The sequence below is a fragment of the Serinus canaria genome, chromosome 1 (assembly GCF_022539315.1).
Source record: "Serinus canaria isolate serCan28SL12 chromosome 1, serCan2020, whole genome shotgun sequence".
Taxonomy (NCBI): domain Eukaryota; kingdom Metazoa; phylum Chordata; class Aves; order Passeriformes; family Fringillidae; genus Serinus; species Serinus canaria.
Window position 1 is genome coordinate 51,238,517 of NC_066313.1, and position 21,327 is coordinate 51,259,843.

Sequence of the window (21,327 nt, forward strand, 5' to 3'; positions counted from 1 at the left end):
AGTCCATGGTCAATGGACAGAAATATGCTCTTCCCATGGGTGATTCACCACCCCGGATGCTGGAGCTGATCGGACATTGAGGTGCCAGGCTCTTACTCCAGGTGGTTCACACATTCAGACAGCTGACTTTAGGCCAGCAAATCCCACTCTTCCCACTTAATAGTGCATGGAAAATACACAGTCTTTGATGCCTTTGCCATTGCACCAACTCTGAGAAAAAGGCTATGCACACAAAGGCTTGCAGGCTAACAAGGTGCTGCAGAGAGACAGCAAAACGAAGTCAGAATGGCTTGTCCTGCTTTGCAGGGGGGAAATCTGCCCACTGTGAATTCACATGATGTGCAGAGGACCAGGCAGGTGATGCATAGGCAGGGGCCATCTTTGGTCCTTAAAATAAAAAAATTCACATCACCACAGAGGTGTCTGTGTTCTTGCTGGTGAGGGGTTTGAAGTTATCTTGGTTTAGGTCCATCTCCTACACATGGGGAAAAATCCTGAATGCTCCCATAGAGGCAGCAAGGCTCTTCTGGATTTACCGCCATTTGGCTGGAACTGGGGCCACGTTCTGATGGCACTGCTTGCCTACCTCACTGGACATATTTCAGAGTTGAGAACTGACAGATCTTCACACAATGTGGTGCAACTCCAGCCTCCAGAAAGCCTTCAGGCAGCCCACCCCTTCTTTTCAGAGGAGATGGGGAGCTGTGGTTGGTGATGGCAGAGCTGCCCAAACAGCCAATGCCTCGCCCTTCATCTCCCTACAGACTGCTGCAGGGAGCTGGGCTGGTTCACACAGCCATGGCTGCATCCTCCTGCTCCTTCTTCTCCTCACCCTCCTTCTCCTCCTCCTCTTCCTCTTCTTCACCAACAGCAACTGACATGGCTCTTCAAACCAGACAGCCGCAAGACACAGACAACTCCTTCCTCCTCCCCCAATTTCTCTGTAGCAGCTTTGGTGGCAGAGAGTGGCCAGAGGGCTTGCCAGGCACTGCTGCCAGGAGGAAGGGTAAAAAGGACTTGTTAAGTGGGACAAAGGTGGGGTTGGACTTCCCAGTCTAGGAGATGGATGCTGGGTGTTGGGCTACCAAAATCTAAAGGCTGCTGACGTCGGACCACCCTGGCTTAAAAGAAGTGCTGCAATAAATATTTACTGTGTGTTTTTGAACAGTTTCCTTTGTTGTTTTTCGTACCTCATTTGTTCTCAATATCTGCAAAAATGTAAACAATAAAGATTTGAGGGCAAGGTTTCATGGAACCATTTCCAAGTGGCAACTTCATAAGGAATCAGAATTTAATTTTAAATTCTCTCATGCCAGCGCTTATGCAAGAAGTACTTGCATGTTTTTCCAATCAAAGAAAAGAAATAATAAGACAACTTTACTGGTTGGTGCAATTAATGCAGCTCAAATTCCTTCTAGGCATAATTCTTAATATTTGGACAAAAGCATATTCACTGAATGAGCTCAAATGAGGCATAAGTTACTGGGAACCAGAGTCTGCTGTCACAGTTTGTAAACAGAAGCTAAACAGAAGAAAATATTTCACACAAGCTCTTCTCTCAACTCCCAATCCAGGCACAAGACCTCCCATTTAAACATATATCCTCTGGCACCCACACACGCAGACCCATAAGTGAAAGACTGGAGTGCAGCGTGACCAAGGAATGATCCTTACCAGGATCGATAGAAAAAATACCAAAGGTAGTGCCTGCATAGCGGTGTCTGTTCCCAATGTGTCATGTGCAATCACTGGCTGTGATGTAAAAACAGAAGGCAAGAGTTTATCAGGTTTCAGATTCAGCTGAATCACCCGGCCCACCCCTATGCAAAGGCCAATGTGCCTGGAAGTAAACACAGTTCAAGTGCTCTGTGTGTTTTCCAGGGTGTTGAGTTTCTGTTTTGTCGTAAATATGATCTATTACAATATTCCCCAACGTTCTACTGTCAATGTTTCACCATTTTCAGGTGTGTTTCTCATTCCTTGTTTTCCTCTATATATTGCTGAAGGAAAGACCGACTGGCTCCGCATGATAGCTTTTGTATATTAAATAATTTTATTGTGTTTGAGCAACAAACTAAAACCAGGACGCTTGACAGTTACGATATAATTCAGTGGTTTCTTTTCAGCCAGTAGGAAGGAAAATTCATGGCATGGTACAATGCAAAGCTTGACAACTATTTCATATTCTTTTCTTTTGTTTCCCTGGAAAACTGATAGCTACCTGTTATCAAGAAGAAAAATAATTCTCAGGCAGAATCAGCATGAAGGCATAATAAAGGCTTACTTTTAAAAGCAAATATTTTTTCCATTGTTGAATTCAGGCTCGAAAAGTGTATTTGCTTTTGGATAAAACTGTATTTGCATACAAAGAGGTGATTATGTATATGCTACACAAATACATATGCATGATAACATTATATGCATTTTATGCTAGATTTATATAGATGCAAACTTGCCTAGACAATAATAGGAAGACAGTATTGTGACACGTGTGCATATGTTCCTACACTGCTGCTGATTAGCACACCACAGAAGGCAAATCTTGGGCAGAACACTCAGGGGGTGAGGTCTGTGGTGAGCAAATCCTGTCCATAGGGTAAATGCCCACAGCCCATGGTTGGCAACCCAGGCAGCTTCACTCTTCCACCTCTCCATAAAACAGGTATAAAAAATGTCTACCCATGGCAGCCCTGGTTAACTGAGTTAACTGAGATGGTTAACTGAGTGCTCTGAGACCTGCTGCTGCACACACAACCCTTGCTTGTGCCTGGCCTGTGAGGGAGAAGAAGACACTGATGAAACCGAAACCAGCATGGTCCCAGCAGCAGCAGGCTGTGCCTAGAGGCAGAGGCACAGCACGCACTGCACCGGCCTGCAAGCAGATAAGAGCAGCGAGCAGCAGTTTCAATTTTACAGGTACATCTGCCAGGCCCCCAAGAGTGAACCTCAGCCACGACCAGAGGAGTTCCTGCCACAAGATCAATAATGGGAAGGCACATGCTGGGCAGCAGTTTGGTGGCTTCTCTTTTTATCCCTAAAGCAGACAGGGATCTCCAGTGAGATTTGGGAGGGGGATTGAGACAGAGAAAGGCATGGGGTGCAAAGGAGAAAATGGTGGGGCTATTCAGATCCATCCACCCACACATTACAGAAATGCTGCTCCAGCTGCACAGAACTCTGCAGTGGCTCCCTGAGAGCCACCCACTTTCACTCTTCACTCCCATCGTGGCTGTGAACCTTGCTGGCTGATGAAACATCTTGCAACAAAAGATCCATCCAAAACCTTAAAAAAAAAAAAAACCCAAAACAAAAAAACACCCTCCAAAAATGCACAAGCAAACAAAAAATGAGTCTAAGACAGAAACTGGACGGACTCTCTAGTCTGACTTTGCTGGGGTAGGGTTCTCTTCATTGAGGCAGAAAAAAGGGAAGAAGGAAAGGGTGGGGGAAGATAAGAAAATCCCAAAAAAAAAGTCACAATGAGGGAAAAACTATCAAAAAAGAAAAGGAAAAAAAATGGAAAGGAGGAAAATGAGCATGGAACAAGGAGAGAAATGTCCATTGTATGAAGAGGATGTGTGTCAGAGCACCACAAATTGAAACTTTTGCAAAAGAAAAAACCCACAAAAATACTTAAAAGACACTGAAGGGCTGTCATTCCAGAGCTCCAAGGGACAGCAGGCAACCTCCCCAGGTGTCCAGGGCAGGTCTGCATGGATGTACCACAGAGGGCTCACCCAGGCCATGTTCATGTCCCCACCACAGTGTGCATTGTGATTTAGTGGGCAAATGGAACCAGAGCTTCAGCCCTTGGTGCAGTCAGGAGTAATTTTGCTTTTCCAAAATCTACACTGCAGTGAAGTTCACATGGTCGAGTGTGTGCTTGGAAGCTGGCCCTGCCTCTCTTTCTGCCATGCAAGAGCCAGACAGCATTTCCTGTCCTTTTAATCCTGAGGCATGGCTGCCATTGCCCTGCAGCACTCACAAGTCTGGAGTAAGCACCCCCAGGCTACAATTCCCTGTGGTGTTCCTGCAAAGTCAGACAGTGCTGCAAGAAGAGGCAAGATCTGGAGTTGGCAAAGGAGTCCTTGCCCAGAGAGGCTCCATCCTGGGCACAGGACACAGCTCATCAACCAGGGGGTCTCAGGGACTGACAGCTCTTGATGAAGTGTTGTATCATGCAGCCAGCTGCTCCCTCCTTGACCCACCTGAATAAATGCCAAGGCACCCTCAACAATTTTTGCAATCCATCCACCCAGGACCTGGCAGAGATGGCCACTGAATGTGGAATACACACTTGAAGAAGAACTCAAGTGTCAAAATAAAAATAGACAGGAGATGAAACTGAATTTTTAAGAATTCCTTAACATATATGGGTTTGTTGAAAACTTGAGCCTTTCATAGTTCTGTTGTACAATGAATTTTTACATTACAGGAAATTGAGTGCAGAAAAGCAGGACTCCTTTTTCACTTCCCAGACCTGTCAGATGTGTTTTCCTTTCAGCTGATAGATTCCTACAATTTTTTTAAGTGAAACCTTTTCCATTTTTTCTTCTTGCACTCCTCATCTTACTCTCTGTAAAACGTCTGTGACGCAGTCACTTCGCAAACAAGCGAGAAGGACACTTTTCTCACAAGCCTCAAAAAGCATTGTCCTCTCCACACATCATATTTCCTGCAAAATCAGACTTCTATCATGAAAAACAAGAAATGCATTTCTAGATGCTGAAGGTGTTTAGGCTTTAACAGAGCCAGGCAGAACTGCCTTCTCCCTTGTTCCTGAGCGAGACTTTCCAGCCACTCGTGATGTCAGAGGCGCCATTCAGACAAATAACTGCAGCCCACATCTCTGTGGATTTTCCTCAGCCTCCATAAATAGACACTTTCTTTGCTGCTCCATCATGTGAATCTAACAAGTGGGTTTTTTTTGACATTGGAACTAAATCAGGAGTGCAAACTCAGGCACCAGTCTGACTGTGTCTAGACCCTTCCTCCCCAAACCCCTGTTAGCAGAGGAGCACCCAGAGCACGAAGCAGATGTCCAACCCCCTCCAGAGAAACACCCCAAATCCCACCCAGCAGTGTGCAACCCATTCAAACTCAGTTCCCCAAACCAGCTGGACTCCAAGCCTCAGCCTGCTGAAAAGCACAGAGGAAAGGAAAAGACTTACCCTCTCCAGAGCCCCAGAGCTGTGGAGAAGGAAGCTGCAGAGGCAGAAGCCCAAGGCTGGGAGATGATTTGGATTGTCACCAACAGTCTGCAGGTTTTTCATCCTGGAGACTGACCGATGGACAATAACGGTGGCTTACACCTCTTCTGTGATGGTACATCATCCAGAACCCTCCAGGGCATCAATTTCAACCAGTGAGCTGGCAGCTTGAAGAGCTGGAGATAGAATGAAGAAGGTGGTTTTCTGTCATCTTGTAGAAGTCTCTGTGAAGGGTGGCAAGGACAAGAAAAGGATAAGACAAGAAAGAGAGAGGACAATTTCAAAGAAGCCCAAAACAATGTCATCATGTATGAAAATGTAGCAGCTGAGTGGAGAGATTGTAAAACTCACAACTGAGTACACTGAATTTCTCTGCAGCTGACTGGTTATCAAGGGTCATAGTTTGAAGACAGTGATGACCAGATATTTCTGACTCACCAGAACAGCTCTTAGTTTTATTTGCTTTTCTGACAGGTCTTCAGGAATGTGTCTTTGTTCTCCTGCAGTTTTGCAGCATTACAGATTTGCATTATAACCTTTCATTTAAATTCTTGTTTCTCCAGGGACAAGAGAAACAAGTGAAAATTCTTCTGTGGCCCAACATAGCCCAGAAGAAAGCCTCTGCAGAGAGAGTCACCCAGATCATTTTCATCCCCTCTTTGTCCTCAGCTTGATCCAGCTGCAGGTGAGAAAGGAGACTCAGTGGTTGCTGGGGGTGTGAAATCAGCAGCCAGAGTAGCTCAGTGGCCAGATGGGTGGTTTGCAAAACAGGAGCTGGGGATCACCGGCACATCGCTTACCCAACTCCTCATCCCACACACCACTGTTACACCATGGGTAGTGCTCCTCCTCCAGCACCAAGGTTTTCTTACAGTGGTCAGAGAAAAACATCTATTTGAGCAACGTCTGTGAAGTCATGCAAACGGGTCTACAAAAACACCTACACCACTAGATCCTTCCTTTGATATTTTAATCCAACTCGTGTGCCAGTGTCAGATGAAATCAGCGCATCTCTTCCTCAGCGGGGTTACGGCCCAGCTGACAGATTGCTGCGTGTGCAGCAGCGCCTGAGCCAGCCAAGGAGATCTGCAGCTGAGCGAGGAAGTGGGTAAGCGCCACGGAGGTAAACACAAGGTCAAGAAAATGGCTAGAGACAGAGTGCAAAGTGCTAAGCAGAGCAGTGACAGGCATCCAGAAGGGATTTTTCACAGGCGTGCTGGCACGCTGTGCTGCACAGCTTGCTGTGCTCCGTAGGTTTCAAGCAAAAGCAGACTGTGACAAATATTTTGAGAGTGCTTCACGGGAATCGAAGCTGCGAGATGTTGAATCTGCACTGGCAGAGCCAAGCAAAAAGTGGCGAGTGAACTTTTTCCTACACAGATTGCACCGCAGAATAAGTTCCCTGATTTGCAGAGACTTTTTTACACTTCTTGTCATAGGCAGCCCTGCTGTGAGAAAGTTTCTGGAAACCTCTTCTGCAACACCATGGTGGCATATCTCGTTGGAATCAAATGGGGTGAAAAACAGGTCAAAAATTTTGAATATGATTTCATATTAGGGACCCACGTTAGAGAGCTGTTGAATGCTCACAACGGTGGGCATCGCCTCGCAGCAGACGAGGAGAGCAGCCTGGCAGCTGCCACGCTCAGCACGGCAGCGGAGCCGTGTTGTTCCCTCGTGGATGATTCACAAGGGCCTGGTGGGGGAAGCAGGCAATTCGTGACAGGAATTTCTCCTAATGCAGTGTGTTTAGCTAGAAACCAAAAGAGCAGCCCAGGCCATTGGAAACAATTCAGATGTAAGATTTTCCTTTTGAGAAGACAACAGCTTTTGCTAGCCGTATCACTGCGGGCACAGCAAGAACGTGGGAGAAAAGCCCTGTTTCTCAGTATAGTGCATGTGGCTTACACAAAACCTTTGCTCAGCTAAGTTGGAGGGAAGATGGAGTTAATTAACTTTTTATGGCATTAAAATGGGCCTCTGCTGCCTTCTAACAATATCTCCAGGCAAAGGGGAAAGTACCTGCAATCTTCCCAGTCATAAGGTGGAAGAGCAGCTTTCAAGTTCTTTTTCTGCTGTCCAAGGCTTCTGGGGAGATGGGCATTTTAGGAGCTGTGTGTGGCTTTATTTAGCGGTGGGTAAGGCTCACCTGCCATGACTCAAGCATGGAAAACTTACAGTTTTAGTCCTTGCCAATCACCTTTAACTCCATTTGTAGCTGAGGAAGAAAAACAGGCAGAGAAAATTCACTTATCCAAAGCCTGGCCTGGGAGACATGAGAGCTGAGTAGTCCCTCTGTTTTGTCTTCACAGACTCATGGAATGGTATGGATAGGTCAGGACATTAGATGTCATCTAGTTCCAACCCCCTGCTGTGGGCAAGGACACCTTCCACTAGACCACGTTGCTCTAAACCCCATCCAAGCCAGTCTTGAACAGTTCCAGGGGTGAGGTACTCACAGCTTCTCTGGACAACCTGTTTCAGTGCCTCACCACCTTCATAGTAAAAAATTTCTTCCTAATATCCAATCCAAATCTACCCCCTTTCATTTTAAAGCCATTACCTCTTCTCCTACCACTTCATGCCCTTGTTCAGTGTCCCTTTTCCAGCTCTCCTGTAGCCCCCTTCAGGTACTGGAAGGTGTTCTAGATTCTCCCTGAAGGCTTCTCTTCTCCAGGCTGAGCAGCCCCCACTCTCAACCTGTCTGCTTAGGAGAGGTGCTCCTGCTCTAATCACATTCATGGCCCTCCTCTGGACTCACTCCAACAGATCCAACAGTACATCCTACTTGTGCTGAGAACTCCAGAGTTGGATGCAGCACTCCAGGTAGGGTCTCCTGAGAGTAAAGAAGAGGGGCAGAATCACCTCCCTTGACCTACAATAAAAGACTAAAAATAGTATTTTAAATAATACCATTGTTAATATTATTACACACTACTATCAAACACACAAATTTACATTTAGTGTGAGTTTACAGGATATTTAATGTCTCTTCCAATGCAAACCATTCTATGATTCTATGATTTAAAGCCATCTTTGTGTTTCACTTAGGTAAAAGCTACATAAATTGGCAATCTGTTAGTGTTGTTCAACCTCTGCTATTGAATTTACTTTAAAATGCCATGCCAGTGTTGAAGTCCTAATTGCAACTTCAAAAAATGAGTATGTTGACCTGAAAATGGGCTGGAAAAGGGAGAGAAGACTGACAATGACATTGAAGTGGGAATTACCAATGGCCTTTAGAGCACCAGAATATTCTTGTTTGGAAGAGCTGCAGATGGAGTCAGCTGGTACTGGCCCTACAAGGGGTAGGTTTCCCCCTCTCAGACTGCTCCCTTTGCCTGCTAACCTTTTATTTTAACAAAGACTTGTTTTCATCAGCCACTCCTCTGCAGGGCTCACCTTACCTACCAGCAGAGAATGCTGATTTCACATCAGAAGTGGAGGCATGGTGAAGAGCAATGGTGAAGCATGGCAAGGGGCAGAGAAGGAGCCCTGTGGCAGGACCCAGGGATTCCAGGGTGTTTAAGAACCTTGGGAATGTGAGAGGCTTTTTTGTCTTTTCGTGAAGGTAGGAAGAACTAATTTAAGGCAATGTGTGCAGAAATGGGATACTGAGAGTCCAGGGAGACACCAGCAAGAGGCACCAAGGATGACCTTACAGAAAACAGCATGGAAGTCTGTCAAAGGCATGGAAAGACACACACACTATCAGTTTCTGACTCTCCAAAGATCTGTTCCACTTAGAAGAGAGAAAACCTTTTCACAAGAGTCTTCAGACCAGGGCTTCTAGTACTTACTGAGAAGCAGAGCATGAACAACCTGTACAGCAAGAAAGAGAAATATTACGCAGGAGCAGGAGAGACTTTTTGGGAGACAGCTATGTCCAGTGCCACAAACATCACCTTGATTAGGAATGGGACTTTCCACCATTAGAAGTGAGACACTTACTTGGAAAGCAATGCCTGGGAAGCCTCTTGACTGAGAGGCAGCATGAAAGGACTTGAAGAACAGACCTGCATTTGCTGAACACAGCATCTTGTGCTCAGCTGAGAGTTACAGGATCATTCCAGCAGTGAGCTACTGAACACAGCCTTGGACATGCAAACTGTGGAAATGGTCACGGGAGCAGAGGAGCAGTGCTAGGGTCACATGCTAGGTTGCTCCCAGGGAAGGGATATGCTGGGACAAAGCTTGTGAAGGTAAGAACAAGCCTGAAGGCTCTCAGGCAGCCATCCAGGTAACCTGGGATGAAAACCAGGGATGAGTATCCTCTGCAACTTAATAAGTGCCAGCTGAGGGTAAAAATGGGGGGATACTTACAAAAACTATGAAAAATTAAACAGAGGAGGATCTGTTATCCCCCATGAGCTGTAACTCTGGAACATGCAGAACCCTGTACACATTTGTAGGAATGGACTGTAGGCTCCAGAAACATTAAGCACATTAAGTGCTTGTGAAGGCAGTCCTGAGTGCTTTCAGAGAGTATTAAATCCAAGCAGACCTACTAGGGAGATATCCCAAGGACTTAAAATATGAGGAAGACGAACAGCCTCCATGGCCAGCTGACCCTTTTGTCTCATTAAAATCTTCTGGCTTGAATCAGCTGCAGCCCATGTTGGCCTGTGAGCCCAAGTATCCTGATACCATGAGATATCACCACAAAAAATAGGACAGAAGTACAGGGGTTCTTTTCTCCCCTCTCTGCTTCCTTCCTTCTCAAATGTTTGCTTAGCTATTGTTCTGCAGAAGGCACAATGATCACTCCAGGTTGTCATTGCCTCCCTCACCAGCACCACCAGCAAGGAGTGATTTCAGGTGACTTTTGGCCAGAGCCAGAGGGCTGGCTTGTAATGCCTGGAGCCACTGGCAGTGTGCAGGAGCAGGGTGAACCCACCCAGAGCGCTGGCCCACAGCAGAGCAATCCTCCCACACAGGGACTCAGGATGAAGCTAAAGCCACTCTTCATTAAAGCACACCTCCCTAATTCCTGTCACGAAGGAGCAATTGCATCAAGAAGTGCTGCTTTGCTTTGCAGCAACACCCTTTGGGGAGATAGGGTGCACTGGATCTGGGTCACCTCCCCTAGCCTGTGCTGGGATACAGGAACATCCTAAAGCAGCTGTTGGCACCTCTTCAGGGTCTCTTTCAGTGGCTGCAAACCCCACCCAAGCTGGTGGTGTTCTCGGTGCTGCACACACAGGGTGGATGCTGTTTATTGCAGCACAGGAGCTGGAGAAGATGATGACTCCAAAAATCATCTTCTGGGGGGCAGCTCCTGTGGTGCACATCTTTCCTTACAATGGGCATCATCCTCACCATCACCTCTGCCGCGCGGGGAGAGCTGCACAAAGCTGTCGTGCTGCCAGGGTGTTCACGGGCTGGGATAATCTCCCCTCCAAACAGGAAAGAGGCACAAAGTGGGTGTAGGTGGGGGAGGATTCCAGAACACGACAAACAGGTATTCACCTCTCAGCAATTACAGCACTGCTCTCCCAGGTGCCGGTGTCCGTGGGCACATCTTCTGCCTCCCACCCAGAGCAGGTGGGAGACATTCCCATCCGTCTCCCAGGAGGCATGGCAGCTGGGGGATGGGTCATCTGGGACTTCATTTTCTCTCTTTTGGTGGGTCCTGATGAGGGTAAAACACAGGGACATTATAAAAGTCTTCTCTTGCACAGGCCAAGGTCACACCAGTGCAGTGGGCATGGAAGACATCCTGTTCTGGCTTTGAAGTGCTCAATTTCTCTTATATCCCACCAACTACACCAGCCTTTCTGGGCTACTGAGGAGACAGATTAAGGATTGCATTTTAGGGGCCTTCCTCAAATGCTATCAGCATCATTTTTCAGCAGCATGCTCGGGGACATCCATCACCCTCTGCTCCCAGACAGTGATGGTGACAGTGGGCTTCTGGCACAGCGCATCTTGTCACCCCCCTCTGCAGGTCCAGGAGAGCCATCTCCTTCCTGTAGCCAGGAAACATCCTCGGGGGTGTAATTGTTTTTTTCCCAATTGGTTTTTTCCCAACAAAGAGAGCAGATGACCTCTGGAAATGATGCATTTGAGTGGTACGGAGTTATGGCCCTTAAAATCAGCATGAAGAAAACATTGAGTTGAGGAATAAGTAAAATATTGTGGATTAGAAAAAAGAATTATCCTTTGTATTTTCAGAGGAGGTTATTGAAACACTGAACACACACAGTCCAAGAGACTTCTTAAACTTCAAAATATTTCTGCAATGTATGTAAAAAAACATTAAGCTGAAACTCCTTGTTCACATTTGGGGTGGGAAAGAGTAGCTTTGTGACGTGTGTAGCAACCATAGCCCCAGCAGTTAAGCACAGGAAGTGAAGAAGAAGACCACAGACATTTTTTTCTTGTGAAAATTTAACTAGTCTGTATTTTACCTGAGTAAGGGTGTGACTAATCTGTAGGGGCTAAAATCTTTGGAGGGTGTAACAATCTAACGTGTTCTGGGATAAAGGTCTTCAGCCCCCCTGTGAAAATATCATCCAGGATGGAAAAGCCATTTGTCAGGACACTGGTTCAAGGGAAAACCTTGCAGTATGCTGGGTGAGAGGGGGGATGAGAGGCACAGCGTTGGGCTGGCACTGGGAACCGCAGTGCCACTCGCGTGCAATTTCACATCCATCAGCGCAACGTCGGGAGAGATTCCAGAGCTTTAATCACTCCCATTGATTGAGATTAGCAATGATTTGTTGTGGTGCTTTGCAGTGCATTTCCTTATAATCCAGTTTAAGTATAAATCTGCCTTGCAACTTTCTGGATAATTCAGATAGCCTCTAAGAATTGTTCCTGTGGGAGTAAAAGCCTGGATAGCGTAACACCAATTTCCATCATAAGATGCTTTTTAAATAAATCAAAACAATTGTTTTCACTCAGGTCTTTGCACTGAACTGGCAAATATATCTTGCCCAGCTGCTGAAGACTGATTCCATTTTTTAGAAAGCCTACTGTGACAATAAAATTTATACATAAGCTTTAAAGGAATGAGTGCTGACCAGCTTGTCATACCACAACATTCATAACACCTTCAGGGAGCAGAAGAAACAGTTAAAAGGAAAGTTAGCTGACTCATTTCGTGAGTAGCTGGTGTTACTCGTAGCAGCTTGGAAGTTAACAGATAAAAATGTTATCACAGCCAGCAGCAATGTAGCCCTAACGACAACAGACAGACTGATGTATGAAATAAGTCCAATTAACTGTCTTAAACATGGGTGCAACTTGGATTTGGCATTATTATTCCAGCAGTATGCTGGAGACCGATTGACTGCTGTAGTATGCTTTGGAAGAAAAGTCTTGCATCTCCACGTCTTCTGATGGAGAATAACTTTACTTAAAGACATACAGAGACTGTAAAGTGCTGCTTCTTTTGGGTAACTAGGCCAAATTTTTTATTCAGTCACACCAGCATAACTTCAGTTTGCAGTAACTACATTGGCTTCATCAGCACAATTAAGCCCTGCAACAATTTACTTAGTCATGCTGTGGACTCTCCATCACTGGAAACCATTAAGTCACAAATTTTTGGCTTGTTCAGTTGTTTTTTTTCCAAAAGAAAGAAAAAGGAAAAAAAAATTTCTCTAGTTGAAATTAATAAGCCACCCAGCTTGCACTGCACATATATCAGATTAGATAGTTATGTTGCCTCCCTTTGATTTCGTGATGCATGAATCACAGGTCTTGTTCACCTGGGAGATTCAGGAGCTCTAGGGTGGCATGGGATGGCACAGACAGCCTTACTCCCCTGCAAGCATCTTGGTGCAACACAGCTACCTCTGTGTTGGACCATTTTGATGGGAGGGGACACACACTCATCCCAGAGACAAACCCTTGTCAGGACCTTTGAACTGACCTAGCCCTGGATGTCCTAGATTCAAAGCTTTATCTCCACTCCTGTGAGAGGGCAGAGCATGCACCCTGACAGTCACAGCTCGTTTGTCACGACCAAAACCCAGCAGGCGAGTGTCTTCCTGTAAGTGCCTCAGCAATTAATCACCTACGTCACCTGGACTATCAGAGACCAGGGGTTGGTTGTTGGTTTGTTGGTTTTGGCTTCTGTGCACTAAAATCATGTGTCACTGTCTGTGGAGGTGAGCAGGTCTAGCAAATGGTTCACAAAAGGGTAATGCCTTTCCATAGCCCAATTAAAAATCAGGGACTGCTGCTAAAAAGGCTGTCTGAGGAGAGCCACAGAAACTACTCAAATTAGTAGCTGCTCTGTCTGGCCTAATTATAAGAGTCAAAGAGAGGAGAGGTGCGTTAACAGCTACATGTAATTTTTTTATTGCATTTACTTGACAGCCACCACAGCCATTTACTCCTGGGCAGGGTCATGCTGCCAGGGCAGAGGAGTGTGTTCATCCCACATCACAGTTATAGCAGACCACAGCAAAGTAAGGAGATTACACTCTAAACAGGGCAGGTTGTGAGCGCACAGCCTGAGGTGAGCACTTGTGGAAGGCCCCAAGCCCCTCAACTTCTTCTTTTTAACCATAGAGAGAGCAGAAGAAGTAGGGGAAACTTGCCACAGGATTGTAATTTCTTCCCATTTTATGCCTGATTCTGCATCCTTTCACAGCAGTAACCACTCCTCCCAGCTTGGGTACACGATGGTGACAACCTCAGGCCACAGACAAGACAGAGGTGTAGGGCTCTTTCAGTGCCCCTGACCACTCCCACACACTGCAGAGGCAAAAGTCATGGCCATAACCCCGGAGCTGCTGCCACAAGTGACCCTCTCCAGGACCAGCCTGTCCTCTTTGGTGCCCAGACTCATCCCATCTGTGAGGAAGGGCTGATTTCCCTTCTCCAAAAGGCTCTCTTCCCACACCAGGCATCACACAACAACAGGCAGGGGCTGTGTTCCCTCTGCCAGGTTCTCCCTTGCCCACCACCCTGGCACAAGCTCCTGGTGCTTTTTGCCAAGAAATTGGTTTAATGTTTGGGTTTTTATTTGCCAAGCATTAACACAGGCTCACCTCCATTTTTCTGTGCTGCTCCACCCTTTGTTTTTTTCAATGCCAAGCTCAACTCTCGTTTGTGTGAGGTATGTAGGAGTGCTCACAAAAGTGAGAATGGCAAAAACCATGAAAAAACAAACAAAAAATAAACCCACAAGAATTTAGCTCTTTTTTACCAGTTGAACACCCTCTTCTTTCCCGAGCAATGGCTGGAGCGACCTTCTCCACCTGGGAAGAACTGGGACAAGTAAAAAAAAAATAATAATTAAATGTTATAAATAACACCCAGCAACACCCCGACACAACCACAGGTGGGAGAGATTTTTCTCTGGGTCGCCTTCCCAGTTTGCCCAGTATGGTATACTGGGTCAGGTGTATGTTGTTGGTGTATGAGTCAGGAAGAGCTGTCCCTGCAGGAGGGGGTGCCACGCTGCAGAGTGCCCCCCCCGCCTGCCCATTTCAGCTTTCAGCAGACTCCAGAGGGGTCACTGAGGGGAATCCCCATGCCCCAAGCCTCTCCTTTCTCCCTTCCCACATTCACTTTTCTCCTCCTCCTTTCTGCTGCGAGGCAGTGGAAAGTGAGGACAGCTTCTCTTTCCCATTGTGTCCAGGAGAGGAGGGTTAAAGGTTTTTCCTTCCCCATTTCCACCTGGTGAGAGGAGGGAGAAGATGTGACTTACAGGTCTCAGTGCTTTTCCCAGGGCTGGGTGAGAGGGAAAACTGCATCATTCACCCCTCAGCTCTGGATGATGGCCAGAGATGATGCTGCTGGGTCTCAAGGCACTGGGGATCCTGGAGAAGATCAGGGATGTGCCCCTTAGCCTCTTGACCAGGCAATAGCTCCAGCTTTGGCCTCCTCGGCCATGCCCAAGTCTGCTCCTGTTACCAACACAGTGCTTTGGCAACTGAAGGAGATTTGGTGATGGCTCCAGGAGGGATAAAGAATCCCCCCTTGCACTGCAGTATGGTGGAAATACTTCAGTGATGGTGATTAAGGAGGTGAAACTTGTCTGCTCCCTACCTTGGATTCTGATTAAACACCCATTTGGAGGATGTGCTGCAGAAAAAGACACAAAGAACGAGTTATTGCTAATGTCCATGGAGAATTGGGAATGAGCCTTGCATGGCCTCATTCAAACTCCAAATAATACCACTTCCAAGACAAAAATCCAAGTTTCTTTTAAAATTTTGGGACATTTGGGGCACAAGGAGCTGCAGGAACTTTAGCCCTGAGCCTGTGGGACTTCTCTTAGCCACGCCATGGCTCAGGGAGGAGGGGGCTGTGGGTTGAGCATCAGACAACCAAGCCCACCTCCCTGGCTATCTGATGCCAGACTGAAATGAGCCCCCACAAAAGCACAGGGCTTGCTCCCTCCCCTCTTATCCATCACTTTTCTGTGAAGAAAATGATCCACCGTGCAACACAGCCCAGGCCAAGCCTTTGGAAAGCCAGCCATTCCCAGCCCCTTGGTTCACAGAGGAAAAACGTCCCTCTTGGGTGTTTGAGCTACAGTTTTGGTCAGTCCTATTATCACCACGTTGCAGAAAAACTGCCTGGGGTGTCGGTTGGGCTCACACCAAAGCCACAGATTTCACGGTACACACGTACCCACGGACTCAGAGCAGCCTGGGAGAAGGCATAGCCCCTCCAACATCTCTTCTTGGCAGATGCACAGCCACAGTCTCCTCCAGTAGGGATCTGCCTGTGGGGGACCCCCAGCCTGAGTCTCCAAACAAGGGTAGTGGCCTGGTCTTCTATGGGAGTTGGGGCTGGAATCAGTAACATTAACAGCAAAGCTCCCATGGCAGCCAGCAAGCAGGGTCAGGCCGCCGTGGCTTCCATCAGGGAGGGATATCCAGCAGCACTGTGCTCTGGGCAAGCAGAAGAGGCACAGCAGGAACCTAGAGGAACAGCCAAGCTTGTTTCACCAAATTTAAAAAAATTATTAGGCAGGGGAAGCAGCCTTAGCTTCATTTTTCACATTTGCAAACACCCATGAGATGATGGTCCTTTCTCTGTGGAGGGGGAGAATAGAAGCTGGGAAACTTAAGGGCAGCTTTTAAAGCACCTGCAGAAGGCACTTAGCAGGGAGCAGGAGATGTTCCAGGTCTGGAAGAGAGGGAAGCAGACAGCTGGCAACTGCAGAGCACCGGGAAGTCCCTCTTTTCCCCGCTGTATCCCAGCAGGACCCATCAGCCCTGGGGGTGCCTTGAGTGGCCTTAGGCAGCCTCCATCCCTCTCTGCCACTCCTGAGTGCCACAGCTTGCAGTGACAGAGGAACAGTTCAGCTGCAGCCCTGGATTCAGGCAGGCGACCTTTCCTGTGCCTGGCAGCTGCTCCTGGTTTTGAAGCAATCGGAAACTCGGATTTACACCCCCATGACACCGGCACAATCCATGTCTGGATATCGCTGCTCAGTATCGCTGCCAATCTGTTAGAGCACTGCCACATTCAGGCCTGGATATCTTGTGACTTGTCCTAAAACAACCTTTCTCAAAAAAAATCAATATTGATTTGCTTTCAGGAGAGAAAGGGGGAAAAAAGTCACTTCAAGTAATTTCATTAGAACGATGTTTCAAGGGCATTAAGCTCTATGATAAGAGGGCCTTTTGAGCAGATCACACTGATAGCAGCATTGGAGAAATGTTCATTTTCTACTTAAAGTTAGGCTAAATTTGAAAAATTCCTTATATTTTATTTTCTACCTTTCCTTTTATTTTCTCACTTTTCTTCTTTTAACTTGTGGGGTTTTAAAACCAGCTTTATAAAATAATTTTGCACCTGCTGCTACCATATGTAATATGTATATAATAGACTAAGCCCTGGTCTAAGAGTCTGGGAGGTTTTTAGGGGCAGCTGTTGGTGTGTGTCTCCAGTTCCATTCTTCCCACTGGAAGGCACTACGAAAATATCTCCTCACCAGATAGGCTTAGGGTGAGTTCAGAGTAAAGCCTTGTCAGGTTTAAAATGGCAACTTGCTTGAGCAATCTCATTGATTTCAGAAGGTAATCACCAGCCTGAGGAAGACCACAGCTTTGCCCTTAAATCTCAATGGCTGTTCTGTTCCGTTCTTATCCAGTGTGGTTGCTGTGATTCTAAGCAACAGGATCCATTCTGTTTTAAAAATTATTTCAAAAGATAAGCTTATCCCATCTTTGAAAACTGCCCAGCTTTGCAGAGCATCCTGGGAAGCCCAAGAGCCCATGCCTGCCAGGAACAAGCAGCAGACAGTCCAGTCCTGGAACAGGCAAAATTCCTTAGCTATCAACAAAATAAGAATAATTCTGCAGTGAGGCCGAGGGTCAAGTGGAGCCCCACAGGTGCTGCAGCATAGAAGGCAAGAAATCATGAGAGTCTCCTCTGAAGTCCCCTGAACCCAGAAAGTCATCTCAGCCATCCCCAGGGTGAGCTGAGAGGACACACCAAGGCAAGAGGGAGTTTGCATCCCCACCCCTACCTGATCTGCACAATGTCAATGCTAGGAGTGGCTGGCATCCCCTCAAATTTAGGTGGGCCAATGCTTGCCCGCACGAAGATGAAGCACTGCTTTGCCACCGCCTGGTTAGAGGCACTCTGGGACCGGGGCTGAGCGCCGCAGTGGTCTCCCTCCCTGCCTCCCCACTTCCCCAATGAAATCTGAAACGTGGCTATTTCTGCCGCCGCTGACAAACACCGTCACCTTTCGGTCCCTCCCTGGCGGGTGACGGGGTGCAGCGCCCGGGACCGCAATGAATCATCCATCGCCCGGCGGCTCCCGAGCCCTCCGGGCACAGCGGGGCCACCCACGCCAGCCCCGCGCTGTGGGGCGGGGACCGCAGCCCCCGCTGCAAGGAGAGGCGGGGGGGCTGCATTGCATTTGGCTGATATTTCATTGCAATGAAATATCAGGCACTGCAAGGGAGAAGAGAGGAGAACTGGCTGGCTCTCAAACACTCCTATGCTATGCCTGGGACTGCTGTGCAGAAGAGGTGGAAGGTTAAGCGGAACTCCCTTCGACTGGATTCTGTGTCCCAGTCTCTTTGCAGTATCACAGCTCGTTGGACATTGCAAGTCTGCTTTTCATATGGAAAGAAACTAAGTAAGCTTTGGATACCACCCAGGCAGCAGTTACACTTCTCCAGTCCGTGACTCGATCCAACCATCCTCACATCCTTCCTGACACCCTGGACGGCCCTTTTAGTTTTTCTTCAGGCTTGCAGCTCTTCTTTGAGTACAATACATTGCACTTTATTGCACGAGTGCATCTGCAGCTTGTCCCCGAGGGAATAAGGGCACTCTGCTGTTAGCAAAGCGTCCCCAGTTTCAGCCAAGAGCCCAGCTCCCGTTTCAGGGTGACACTCACCCTCCTCCCTCAACGCCAGCACTGGCCGCTTCAATCTTCCACAGGCAACTCGTTCCAGAGCACAATCAAACCTATTGTGCAGCTTTAGAACAGTTTTTGCTTTAATCTATTAGAGGGAACAGCACAAGGATTTTTATATCTAATCCAATAAATCTACACTGACATCTTGTGGAGATCCTGAGACCAAAATGCCACAGCCACCGGGCAGGGTGGGATTTACACCCTCACCAGGTCCTGCTGGACACTAGCACAGAGGCAGCTGGACTTTCCAAAGCAGCTGCAGCTGTGCCTTCAGTGAAAACCAGATCCTGCAGCCTCAGAAGTCGTTGTTCTCAGTCCACTACATAATTTTAAGTGATCCTCACAAGCCCAACTAAACCAAGACTATTTACTCTTAAATCCCCACTGAAAGCAATGCTGTGACCATTCTTACATAACTGCTGCTTCAGGATTCTCAAAGCACAAGCTTCTGATGAAGACTTATTTTCATGCTGAAATTTTATTATCTCTGTAAGTACTGAAAAAAAATGGACCTAAGTAGCACTCAAGGACTCCTTTGATGCTCCTCTTCATCTAAAAATACATGCATGGGTAAAGAAAAAACTGCCTGCAGTTTGGGAACCTGTGCAAGGTTTTCCTCCATATTCACCCCATTCATTTTAGCCCCTCTTGCCAAGTCCAAAGGGTTTAATTAAGCCACTGCCTACTTTCTTCCAGTGCTTGGGTAAGTGTTCAAGGAATACAAGGCTCCTGTTAGGCACAGGCCTCAGTAATGCTGCAGTGAAATTCCTTAGTGGAGTTAACACCAAGAGCTGGAATCCCAGCACAGATAATCTCACAATCCAACCACACAACTATTCCTCCAGCTCTTTCTTACTACCATCTAGGAGCAAATGCTCCATCTCCTCCAAGATGGCCAGAGACCCTCTGGAACTGCTGGGGTAGCACCAGACAGGTGGAAAATGGAGACTACATGGACATAACAGAAAGTGAGGAAAAAGACTTCTCACAGTGCAGCATGCAGGCTGGGGAAGCCAAGACTGTCATTCACAGTGCTGACAACAGCCACCTCTGTCTCCAGCAATGAACCTCTCAAGCCTTTGCCTGCAACTTCCCAGTAATGCAGCCATCTCCACTCAACAAAAATTCCTCCTGCTATGCACCCATTAAGTCACCTCAGAGGAAGAACTGCCAAAAAGAGGAAGAACTCCAAAACTGCATATGGACAACATTCCCCACAATTACGGCTCTGGGCCAGTCTGCTCCATCCTCTTGCTCTTCTTAGGGCAACATCAACCCCAGCCCCCCACCAAAGCCAGACAACTTTCCTTTCCAAGGAGGCAAGGCATTAGTAGCATATTAGAGGACCTCAGCTTCATGCATAAAGATGGAAATGGAAGAGTGCAGAATGTAAAAAATGCTATTTCACCTGGCACAGATGCTAATGTTGAGTACATTAAGTTACCACCTAACCAGTTACAAGAGGGGGAAAACCAATCATCCCAAGAAAAGCCCAAATGACTCCAGAGTGGGAATCACTAGCTGCAACACTGGCTTCACTCTGAACAGCAGACAGCTTTTATCCTTTGGGATTCCAAAGAAATGGGGAATTTTCATGCTTGAAAGTGACTAATCTGTAAGCAATGCTTGAAAAGGCAGCAAAGCCTATTACCAAGCAGTGTACACCCCAAAAATCCCTACACATAAAAGTCCTGCCACTTGGGCTCTCATAATTTGCCTTGAGCAGTCCCAGAAGCCTTCCATGGGCAGCTAGGTCTGATTATTCAAATCCTGTTGCCTAGTATTAACATTCAAATCTATATTTAAGCACCTAAGTAGGAATTACTACAGCTTTCTAAAGACCCTAAGCATCAAAAGCTCTTGTTAAGAGCTTACCCAAGTATTGACCTCCTAATGAATCTGTTTAAACAATAACATTCACCTCGTTCCAGTGCAGTGAAATTCAGTACTTTCATGCACTCCTGAACCTCTTCCAGCAAGAGCTGAGCTTGTGAGCATCCTGTCTTTCATATCAAAGAAACAGGCAAATACAAAAGAGGAGATATTTCTAAAATCCTCTGCTGACTTCAAAGTCACTGTACCTTGTTTTAGAAAAGGCTTGAAAACAGCGGGACGCAGGCTGTGTGCTACAGTTTGGTAGAAATTTGGGAACAGTATTTTTTAAGCAAAACATATCTGGGCATTGAACCAAAAATTAAAACTATTATAGTATCATAGCACCAAATGGAGATATTTTGATATAATTCTCACTCTCTCCATTCCAAAGCCAGAAAGCCTCTAAAAATTTCTGCAAAACTTGAATCTTGCTGTTCTTACAGGAAGTCAAAAAGTTGCTTTTCCTTTCCACAGTCTGAGCCTTTCCCTTTGCAAAGAGAAGGGCAAACTCACGTCCTGTAGATGAGCAGAACACAGCAACAATATTCCAACTCATAGAAAAAGGCCAACTCTTCATTTTTCATTCTCTTTCATGTAACTCTCATTTTAAAAATCAATTTGCATACAAAGCTGATGTTCTACCTTCAATCTATACCAAATTCTGTATTAATCCTCCTTCCTGTTAGAGTTACAAGGAAATGTGAGAAACAGACAGGAGGGTATTTATGCAGGGCTGGAAATGCTCAGTAAATTTAAGCAGCAAGACGATTACTCAGAATCCTGAATTATGAGTGAGTAGTTCTGGATGAAAATTTGGCAAAAGATAACTGAAGTAAAATACTTTGCAATAGTTCAATCCATTCACATTTAATTGGAATAAAGAATTATCTA